Consider the following 12,164-nt stretch of genomic DNA (forward strand, 5'->3'; position numbering starts at 1 on the left):
GAGCCTTAGCCTGTTTTAAAAATTTTTCACCACTTAACTGAGCTGAATTCGTATCTTAAATTCTTTTCACCCTGAACGTAACTTATTATGCCATGAGCCTTGAAGCAAGTTTGGGGGGAGGATAAGTGCTGTAAGTGGAAAAATAAAGTGTAGGAATGAGAGATTGAGAAAAAAAGAGAATAATATTGTGGGTTGTGCCTATGAGAAAAAAAAGAAGAAAGAAGAAAAAATGTCTTCTTGAAGAAAAAAAAAGTTAAGAAAATTATGAGGTACACACATAAGAAAAACTGCAATCTCTTATTTCTGTTTTTGGGATATATGGGAAGAAAGCAAAAGAAATGGCTAGGCTTGCTTGGTTAAAAGTGCTTATGGTATAGTATAGCGTAAATGACTTCTCACCTACCCATGTACCTAAGCCATGCGATGTTAACCGAAAAAGACCTATTGATTCCAAATAGAAATTTGTCAACATTAGTGGAGAGAGGTATGTCATTCAAACTTATTGATCATGTGTTAGTGGGATGTTGGAAAGTTTAGAACAGTTGTGATATTGATGGCAATTGCGATGTTTTATGTTTGTATGAATTACTTACTTGTAAAATTGTACATTCAACTTAGTTCTTAGAGTTGGCAAGTTGAAATTCTGGTTATTGATGGATTGAAGTTGTGCAGGTGGTGGTAACAATTAAATTGTTGGAAAGTTTAGCTATCATTGTCAGTTTGTTTTTAGTTTAGTCTTAGTTTACTCGGGGACGAGTAAAGAGTCAGTTTAGGGGAGTTTGTTAGGCTATTTTTAGCCTATGTTTTGGATCTAATTTATGTCCGTTTTTAGCTGTGTTGGGACGAAATTACGCTTGTTTTCTATGTTTTCAGGTTCTTTGGAATAAAAGAGGTCTCGGGTGCAGAAATTCGTTAAAAGATGTGCTGAGCCGAAGAAAACACAATTTCTGAGTAATTGTACACATCTGGCCGCGGCTAAACACAACCTGGCCGCGGCTAGATTTCGAAAATCTAGGAGGCTTCAGTCGCCGCGGCGATGAAGAGTCTCGCCGCGACCATTTAAAAGATACAGAGAGACCCCTTATTTTCAATTATCTCGCCGCGGCGAGAGGAAGCTTAGCCGCGGAGAGATCCCGTACGGACCAGGGGCATTTTCGTCCATCGAACCCTAAATTTTAGTTATAAATAGAAAACTGCGATTGGAAGTCTGGGGAAGCGATTTGGAACCCTAAAACACAGCAGAGAGCGGCAGGAAGAGCACAAAGATTGAAGTGAAGATCCAGAATTCATCCACCAACAGTTCTTTTCTTTATTCCTCTTTAATTTATTTATGCTGAATATTGCTATAGGAATGGTTATGGATTTGTTTCTGAACTAAATTTCCCATTTAGGGAGGATGATGATTGTTGTTTAATGTTTTGCCTAGTTAATGTTTAATTACCATTCCTCAATTCTTGTGTGTGAAATTATCTTAGTTTGTTCTTAATTTCATGTTTAAGATTGATCACCTTGTGCATGCTCTATGATCTCAATTCGAAATCTGAAAAGTGAGAATTGAGAATGCTAAAATTAAGATAATCAATGTTCTATGTGAAACGAAAGTATTTGCATGACTTATGTGACGAGTAGATTATTACTTAATGCTGATTTCATGTTAGTTTAATTAAGGAATTAATTAGATAACATGTGGTTTAGAATCTAGAAGATCTGAAAGGAGCTAGGTTATTTCATAATCTGTCATTCACTCCAAGAATAGGATAGTAATTAATCATTAACGATTTGGGTAAACAACAGCAGGATTCTCCTCCCTATTATCTCATCTTGCTCAACTTTCAATTGTGTTATTAAGTTTTCTGAATTTCTTTCATATTTTACTATTTTTTTAAATCATAATTGCTTTCGATTTGCCGAATAGAATCATAAGTATAATTTAGTGGTACTTAATCCAATTCCCTGTGGGATCGACCTCACCTGTGTGAGATTTACTACTTGATTGCGTATACTTGCGTAGCGTTTATAATTATTGCAACAGCAACATTAACCTATATGCATCTATAATTAAATTAAACACATAGGCTCACACAGGCACACTTTGGATGGGTCCTATCATGTTGCTAGGTCATACACAGATGAAAGAAGAATGTAAATATACCTGTTACAAATTATTTACATGACCAAGAGAGCCATCAGATCATTAGATTTGGCAAAAAGTAACCATGGTTATTTGCAATCAAGTAATAATAGGTTTTGAAAACTTACAAACAAGCTAAAACACATACTCCTGTAACAAGGTTAGTTGGATAGTTGGATGTAGGATTTATTTAATTTTAAATTAAATAACTAATTTCGAAATAATTAATTAAATAAAAAAATTTCGAAAATTTAAATAAAAAATTGGAAAAATTCGAAATTTAAAAAATTTAAATTTAAAATTAAACCTACAATTTTGAAAAATTAGGTTTTAACCGACCTAAATATCATTTCAAAATTCGCTAACTACTTTTAAAATTTTAATGTTATTTTATAAATAAAAAAATTAAATAAAAAATTAAAAAAGATAAATGAATATCTTTTTTTAGATTTTAAATGTAATTTAAATAAATAAAATAACAAAATTTAAAAGTTAGCAAAATATCTTACTTCATTTAAAAATTACATGATTATAGTTATCTTATTTTAAATTTAAATAAGGTCAAATTATTTAAAAAAAAAATAATTTAAAAATATTTAAAATCTGACCTTAAATTTAAAAATAAGATAAGATATAATCAAATTTTACAAATAAGATAGATTATTAAGCAAAAAAGATAGATACTAACTATTTTTAAATTCAAATTACACTAATATCTTGAATTAAATTTAAAAAATATTAAATTAATTCATTATGATAATTAGAATTGAATTAGGAATAGTATGTGACGCCCCAATATTTTACCTTATTTTACAAAAATACTATTTTCATGCATAATTTGAAATGATGAAAAAAGAATAATTTAAATACAACAGTGGATTTTAAAAAAAATCAAAATGCAACAGAGAAGGATCCTTCATTTAATAAACAAGATACAGTAAGTAAATAATTTTAAATAATGCATTCCACTGTGTTAGATTTATCAACTGCTTAAATAATGCACCGTCGGCGTCCTAGATCGTTTGCCCGTCCGTAGCCACTCACAGTATACGTACCAGAACTGACCCTGCTCACTATACACACTTCTCTATCTAATACCTGTAGGGGGAAAGTAAGGGGGTGAGCTAAAAGCTCAGTAAGGAAATGCTTATCAAACAATACCATATAATATCACACATACCATTAATGTATTTATTAAGTTTTAGCAATATCATACATGTTCTTTTATAACTATAACCAAATAACTGTACATATGGAAACCTTTATCATATAGGTCTATACTATTTGTTCACACCGTACACATATACAGAGATCATAACTCCAGTATCATACTCATAACATAATCATATCAATACTATAAATAATAATGTCATTATCACAACATTGGCATATCATAGTCATTACTTACATAACCCGGGCCTAGCCTGACCCTACAATATCCTGGGCCTAATCTGCCCATATAATAACATGGGCCTATGCAGCCCTACCATTGTTATAGGATAGGGTATCTCTATATTCAACAGTAACATCACTGTATCATACCCACCATAACAATCTCTTACACGACTCAGTAAAATGCAGGGTAGGGTATCTCTACATTCAACGGCCTTATCCCGTATCATACCCCACCATGGTCCCCCACTTTACCTGAGACGTTAGCATACAACATGCAACATATAAATACATCATACAACATACAACCTGAAATATACAAATACAACATACAACATATACAAGTCATACCACCATAATCTATGTATCAATTCACAAACTCATATTGTGTCCATACCACACATTCTCAGTACCATATACATATTCATAATAACAAATCATAAATCATATTTCAATACATAAAGAGTTTAAATTTATGCAGATAAACACATACAAAACTATCTAATTTTCTTACCTCAAATCCTGCTGCTTAAGACTTGTTATTTCGTCACTACTACCTATAACAACACATGGGTCAAGGCCCTATCATTAAAATTCGCACTCGTACAGTACAGCAGAAAGAACACTATTTTTGACCAATAACTACATGAATTCAGTGAAAGTTTCCTTCATAAAAATTATAGGAAATTCAATTATCTTTCCAACGATATATAGATCAATAAAAATGGATTAAAACTCAGGGAGTTATGATAGTTTTACTGAAACTATTTCTGAGAAAGAATATGGAGTAACGAATCACAGGAGACATCGGAAATATAAAGTTTTGATACTGAAATATTCCAAATCAGAAAATACTCTCTTCATAAAAGTTTTATAAAATCGAATTTCCTTTCTAATGACACTAAAATCTTTAAAATTGGAGTTATAACGTAAGAGATATAGATATTATACCGAAATAGTTTTTTTAGAAATCCTGAAACAAATGGATTTCGAACTACAGCAATAAAACAATAATTTTGACTTATAATAATCAATAATTGGTGAATGGTTTCTTCATAAAACATTTAGAACATTGAATTATCTTTTCAACGGTATCAAGATCGCTAGAATCAGATCATTATTAAGAGAGATATTCGGATTTTACTGAGACAACTTGTATAGAAAATATGAAAAACGATTTACAATAAACAGCGTAGAAATACTAATTTTTGACATAGATAAATTTCGATTCAGTAAAACCTTTCTTCATAAGAATTATGGAAAATTTAATAAGCTTTCTATAGACACCAAGATTGTGAGAATCGGATGAGTATTTAAAGAGATATGATAGTTTTACTGAAACATGTTTCATTCTCAAAAATAAGAAAATGAGACCTACGAATATTCTCCTATTGTGATCAATAAATTAGTAAATGTAGAGTTTCTTACCTCAAATACATCAAGCTGCTTGGATCGATAGACATAAGATGATGGTGATCAAAGATGAGAGTGAAGAGAGGTATAGATTTGGCTAAGGATGTAGAGTTTCCTACAATTGCATGCTCGTAATGTTATAAAAGTTTTCCTTCTCTTATGAACATCCTTACATGCCATTAAGAGTAAAACTATTTATTCTCATCTGAACATCCTTACACGTCACTTGAGAACACATTATACAATACAAAAAAAAAAAAAATTAAATAAAATAACAAACAACAAAGAGTAGGTTAGAAGACCTTATGCAAACTTCTCTTTAATTGTTCCCACTCTTTCGTTAAATGTTATTATGCACATAAAACTTAATTTCCTCCATAAAGCTACAATTCCATTATTATAGTTTCGTGGTTATTACTTTAGCAATGATAAATAACAGTCCCATGACGCAGGAAAATAATCACTTGTGCCCTTTAAAATTCCTTTTATATAATTTTAATGATCCATTAAGCCACCAATCGGTATTGGATATAACTCATTTAGGAGTATGCTCGTTGCACTTGTCTTTATTTCCTGGATAGCATAGACTTTAATTCCTATTGTAGTCTCTTGATTCTTTTACCACTTCATTGTATCTTATATGCTAATCTCTCCTCTAGTTCCTGGTCCTCCAATACTCTGTCAATCAAGTCGACTTAATTATGAGATTAGCTAGTTTTACATAACTTTTGTCTACTTTTGTGATACTTTACGATAGTGGTCAAATCTGTAATCTTGATAAATTTATAGTTTTGTTAAATGATCACTTCTTCTATAATACTATCTATATGAGGTATCACATAACTTCATACTTGTCATACCATTGATTATTCCAGCCATATTTATGCCATGTATCTTGCACTTCTTTTTAGTTCGCCAAAACATATCTTAACTTCTTAATTGTACCTCTAAAACTTCCAAATCTCTGAAACATACATTCTTATACTGATTATTTACTTAAGACTATACCATATATGTATTTAAAAAAATGCACTAATAACCCCTTTCAAATAACTTCAACCCTACCATGGGTTATCGTAACCCAACTATTTACTTTCCGTTGACTTTTAACAATAAGTCAACCATACCTATCTCATAATGTATTGATCAACCAAGTTATTAGGGTAAGGATACTATATATATAATTGACAAACTATGCCGAACAGACCTTACTCTGTCCATCACTATTATACCTCCTATACCCCCACTTGCATTTGATTTACTACTAGAGACTCACTATTTATAATTCCTTCGTCAGGGATCTTTGATTCTTACTTTCCATACTACCTTTAAGCACAAGTTGTATATCCAAGCGCAACCAAATTATCAATACCTATCTCGTTCTTTTCTTCTTATTTCCCCACTTCTAGTTGGATGATCTTCAATTGTTTGTATAGACGTTTGTTAATGGAGTATTCTGACTTTGAAAGTCCATCTAAAAGTCCCCATGACTAGCCTTCCAGGTCGAGAAAATCTCCTAATACTTGTCAAAATTCTTAGATCTTAATGGCTTTATCTTTCTAAGAGATTTGTTGTCATTCTCTTCTTGAGCACTATAAGACCTAAAATGCCACCTCTTTAACCAAAAATTGGCACTCATTGAAAGTTTACCTCTCAATTATCTTTGCGGTGACACTCCAACATACTTATGCTATTTTCCATGAATCATAAGTAGATTGTAGTATCATTTGATTATGTTGTTCCTTGAATCCATGTATGTTGCCTGAGAATTTAATAATCCCAACACTTCTCTGAAACCAGTATCGTCCTTTCCATGCCATAAAATTTGCCAAGACATGTCACTGTAGTCTTAGTTGTGTCTCACTTGTCTCTCATCCCTAATTGAGGCTTTCCAAACCTCTCCTCCTTGAGTGATGCTTCACACAGTTGTTGTTGTATCGATGAATATTGGAATCTAGGGATGTCACCTTGAATGTAAATTTCTCCTTTTCCTCAAGTTTTGAATTTGCGATCTACTCTCGAACTTCTTATCTTAGATTCTGGCATTGTCCTCCTTGGACTAATTTCTATAACAGACTTATCTCTAAAGTCTTCACATACATACTTCTTACTATCTAACTTAGGAGTGTGTAACTTATAAAACATCCATCAAGATAGTACTTTTCCTTAAAGATATATTTTTTCATCTTCTTAATAATCGAGTTTGGTGAAATACCCTGTCCCAGTCTAGTATAGCATCAACTATCCTAAGCCATTACCTACTTCCTATAGGTTCGGCTTTCTTTCATAACTAGCTGTGGGGACTGTTTCTTTAACCATTTGTAGACAGGTACAATCCTATGCATCGGTATTTAGTTAGCTATTGGTACATTTAGTATAGCATCAACTATCCCACTATTAATATCTCAATATTATCAATTTTTTTATACTAATAATTAATTATATCAAAATTAATTACTTAAGTACTTTCGCTACTAATTTATTTAGATACATAATTTTACCATAATTATCTTTTAAGTTAATTTGCTTTGTTACTTTTTTTATCAAGAAAGATAATTTCTATTAATCAAACCGAGTCTATTAATGTTTCAAAACAAAACGAGTCAATTACATTTACAAGGGGATTTCCTTCAAAAGAGAAACTTGCAATTCAATTTTATTTATACTAGACAACTTCCTTTTTGTACAAGATTAAGTCCACTTTTGAAGCTCTCTTTAATACTATACTATATATACAATTCATACACTTTTTCTTATTTATACACAAATTTTAGTTTAGCCAAATGTTTTAAATTGCACCTCCTAACACATTTTTATGAACATAATATGAATTTTATGACACATTCTAATATATTTTTAATTTATTTTTAAAAATTATGTGTTTTTGTAAACATATTTTTTTTTTCAATAACAAAAAAAATTAAAATAACAAAACTCATTAACTTAAAGCTAAAAAAAAAGTTCATTCATGTATACATGAACAACACTTATATTTCTCACCTTCTGTTTTTTTTTTAAACAATTTTTTTATAAAGTAGATGTGTTTTCTTTAACCAACAAAAAAAAAAAATCACATGTGTACGTACACACTACCATACCATGTGTAACGCTCTAATCTATAGGGACACCAAGCGTGTGATTTTATAAACTAGTTTATAGTAATAATAGATTAATTAATTATTAAAATCTGTAATAATATTAAAAACTTCACTAAAATAAAACACTAGTAACAGACATTATAACGATACTAAAACCTTGTTCCGGAGATCCATGCTATAAAAGTTTTACCAAAAAGGACTATATACAATAACTAATCAAAATACACAACATATAACATTATGTTTATTTATTTATTTATTCTTAAATAAAAGTATGTTTATTTATTACCGGTACGAGTTAATATTGTCGTGTTTATTAATTTTTTTTTTAAAAAAAATAAAAATAGTTTATAGTTAAAATGTTGTCCATTCTCTCTTCCTAGAAAAGCATAATAAGTAAACAATTTTGAGAATTTTTAAACCTATCCAATTTAGTTTGTTATATTTTTTTGTTGGTTGATCGTGTTTTTTATTTTTATTTTTATTGATTATTTTTTTATTTTAAAAAATATTATTTATCAGATGATATTGTGAGCTGTTGTGGTTGTGTTTTTTTGGGGTGTACATCTCTTAAAATAATTTATTGGTACACTTATGTTTTTAACATAGCTACCATCTCACTCAATTATTATGAGATTATAGATATTAAAAATATTAAGTAAATTTTTAAAAAATTGTGAATAATTTATAATACTGAGAACATAGTTCAAACGGTTTATTTTACGAAGGTATAATAGCAAGTACACTTACAATAAATTGTTTGAATTGAATTTTTAACATCTAATATGCACGATGGCAGATTTTGAATTTTTCAATCCAATCTAATCCGCACAAGTACGGATGTCCGCACTTTGTAGATTGGATTAGATTAGATCGTGCATATTAGATTGTATATTTTATGAACACTCCTACTATGTACACTTCTTTTCTTTTAATTATAATTGGTTGAATTTGTTTTCCTATAGCATGAGGGAAAAACTACAAGTCATACTGTCAGTGGCGGAGCCCGCCACAAATATTAGGGCGACAAAATATTTATAAAAAATATTATTTTTATTATAAAAAAACATAAATTTTACAGAGATTAGAGTAGATTATGAGAATAAATATGAAAATATGTGAAGATAAAAATAAAAATAAAAAATACAAATTTATATGGGCAAAATTATAATATGTGATGGTAAAACTAAAATAAAAATTAAATTTATATGGGTAAAAACAAATATATACAAAAAAATAAATTTTAAAAAGTTGAGTGGGGTCATGTGGCCCCAAGAATTAATTTTGAGTTTATGAAAACTTTGTTTTATGTGATAAAAAAATTGATAATTATGACTAAAATTAAATTAAGGAAGTTAAATAGTTTTTAAAAAGTAATTTTATATAAAAAAAAAAAAAACTAATTCATTGTTTTTTTCCTGCGTAAAGTACTATTATCTTATATTTTTTCATTAAAAAAAATTAAAATTAAATATATGCAGTATATTAATGTTGAAACCAAAGCCTAAAATCCAACTGTTAATATATTTATAACTTTTACAGAAAATAAAACTTAATAATACAATAATATTTTTATATAGTATAATTAATATAATAATCTTCTACACATGCAAAAAGTAAAAGTTCTATACAGTCTATTTCTTTTAACTTTGATTGAATTAATTTATTTCCCAATATTACGAGGTAAAGACACTAAGCCTCGCAGAATATTTACCCTATATATATACTATGTTATTACTACCTACATTGCACACATCTTTAGTTATAATTTTATTTTTGTTATATATATTTTTAAAAAGTTTATAAATTAAACGAAACTAATTAATTTCTTAATTTTAATTTTTTAAAAAAAAATTAAAGTTTTAAAAACTTGAGGAAAATAAATATAAAGTTTAAGAATATTAAAATTGAACATACTCCTAATATTAAAAATAAAGATAAAAAATAATAATATTACAAATAATATATTAATAATTATATATATTTGAATTAATTTAAAATTAGTATAAATTTAATTAACATAAAATAAATAATATTAATATTTATATATATTTATAAAACTAACCTTACTAACACCATTAAGTTTAACAAAATATTCTTAAAAAATATTTTGTTAAATCAACAAAAATTGTTAGATAGTCACATTTTCTATATAATAATATATACATAAAGGAAATCACAAAAATAGTTAGGTGGAATTTTATATCTCGTCATTCTATTTTTTAAATTTTGTGATAGTTTTATATTTTTTTTCCTAATAGAAATTAAGTTACACTATTTTTTTAATAAACATACTTTTGTCTCACATTCTTTAGATAATATGTTGTTCTTTTAAAAACACTATAAATACATCATTTTTATTGTTATTTATTTATTTTTTTTGAACAAAGGGAAGAATTTATTCAAAAACAAGCCAACAAAACAAGCTGGAAAAACCAGCAACTCCGCAGCCGAAAGTTAACTGCCTGCAACAAACAACAGCAGCAGCTACCAATCCTTTACAATATTAATTAAAAAACTTGTCATTCTGTCCTCTTTGAAGGGGCCTAAGCATAAAATTCTCATCTTAACTAAGCTTCTAACAACTCTACTAATCTTACAAGGAGTGGCACAAGTTAGATTAAAAATACAATCATTCCTATTTAGCCAAATCTGATATAGGGAAGCAGCAATCACAGAGTTTATCACTCTATTTCGGAAGTTATTCTGAGTTGTCGAACATTTGTCGCTGAGATCTTTGACAGAAATCGGCCAGTGCACTTGCCCAATCCACTTATTCACTTTGGCAGCCACCTGTAAGGAGAAAGGACATTCAAAAAAGACATGATTATGGCTTTCCTCTGCTTGATGACAAACTGGACAGTTTACATTAGGAATTGGCACTATCCCGTTCAGCAGCTCTCGGGTTATAAGCTGGGAGTTCACAACTTGCCAATAGATAAATCTATGTTTTGGCAACACAAGTTTATCCCACACTGCACCCGCATACTTGACTTTGTTCTCTTTCAGCTGCATGTTGTAAAACTTTGAGGGATAGAATTTCTTTCCATTGACAGCAAGGTTCAGATCAGCTTCACTCGTTGAACCCCTAAGATTCATCAACTTCTTGAAGTACCAACTAGCATCCTGCTTTGTGTAGTAGCTCCAAATTAATTGACCTTTGAGATAGATCAAATTAACCCATTTCACCCACAAGTTGTCTTGTTTGCTTGATATAGCCCAAATTTTATTGTTATTTTTATTTGTCTCAAAATTAATATATTTTTTCTTTAAGTAATTGTTAAATGAGTCTTTACCTAAAGTTAATATTTTTAATTCTTCTTGAGAAATTGAATAAATCAGTCTTATTTTAAAAATGTACCCATGTTATAGTATATAGTAATAATTTTATTATATATATATATATATTTTTTATAAATTTCAATTAAACTCATATTAGTAATAGTTTTTTTTTTATTTAAGCGTTTATATATTACAATCATGTTTTATTTGAGACTCGAACTCGAAACCTCCAAGACACACAAACCCACCTATAGCCACTTGAGCTAGCTTCAAGTAGTTCATATTAGTCATAGTTTACATTACTAATTTATACGATTTGTCAATATTTTTAGATTATATTTATTTATATAATTTTTCAATCAGTACAAAAGAAAAAATAAAAAATAAAGTTTGAAAAATTACAAAAATTTGACGACACCGTGCGCGACTTAATTTACAAGTTACTAGTAAAAGAAATGATTCTATTTAAAACCATAAACAAGTAATTAAAAATATTCTGTATCAATAAAATAAGAAACTCTTTTTTTCTCATTTACTCTTATTAATAAAAAATAATAATAATTAATTAATTATGGTAAGTATATTATCTATATTAAAAAAAAAAAAATAGATAATCACTTTCTAGGAAAAAGATAAAATCAATGATGATGAGCTGTAAGATCCAATATGCACAAAAAAAAAATATTTTAAAATATTCTCTTATCATCCCCAAAATAAAAATTGATATTTTTAATAAAAAATGCACAACCACTTTATTATTATACTTCTCATTTTAATTATATATTTCACTAAATCAATAGATAAACATATTTGAACATTTGACTATAAGGTAAATTAATCTTATAAAT

The sequence above is a fragment of the Cannabis sativa genome, chromosome 7 (assembly GCF_029168945.1).
Source record: "Cannabis sativa cultivar Pink pepper isolate KNU-18-1 chromosome 7, ASM2916894v1, whole genome shotgun sequence".
NCBI lineage: Eukaryota > Viridiplantae > Streptophyta > Magnoliopsida > Rosales > Cannabaceae > Cannabis > Cannabis sativa.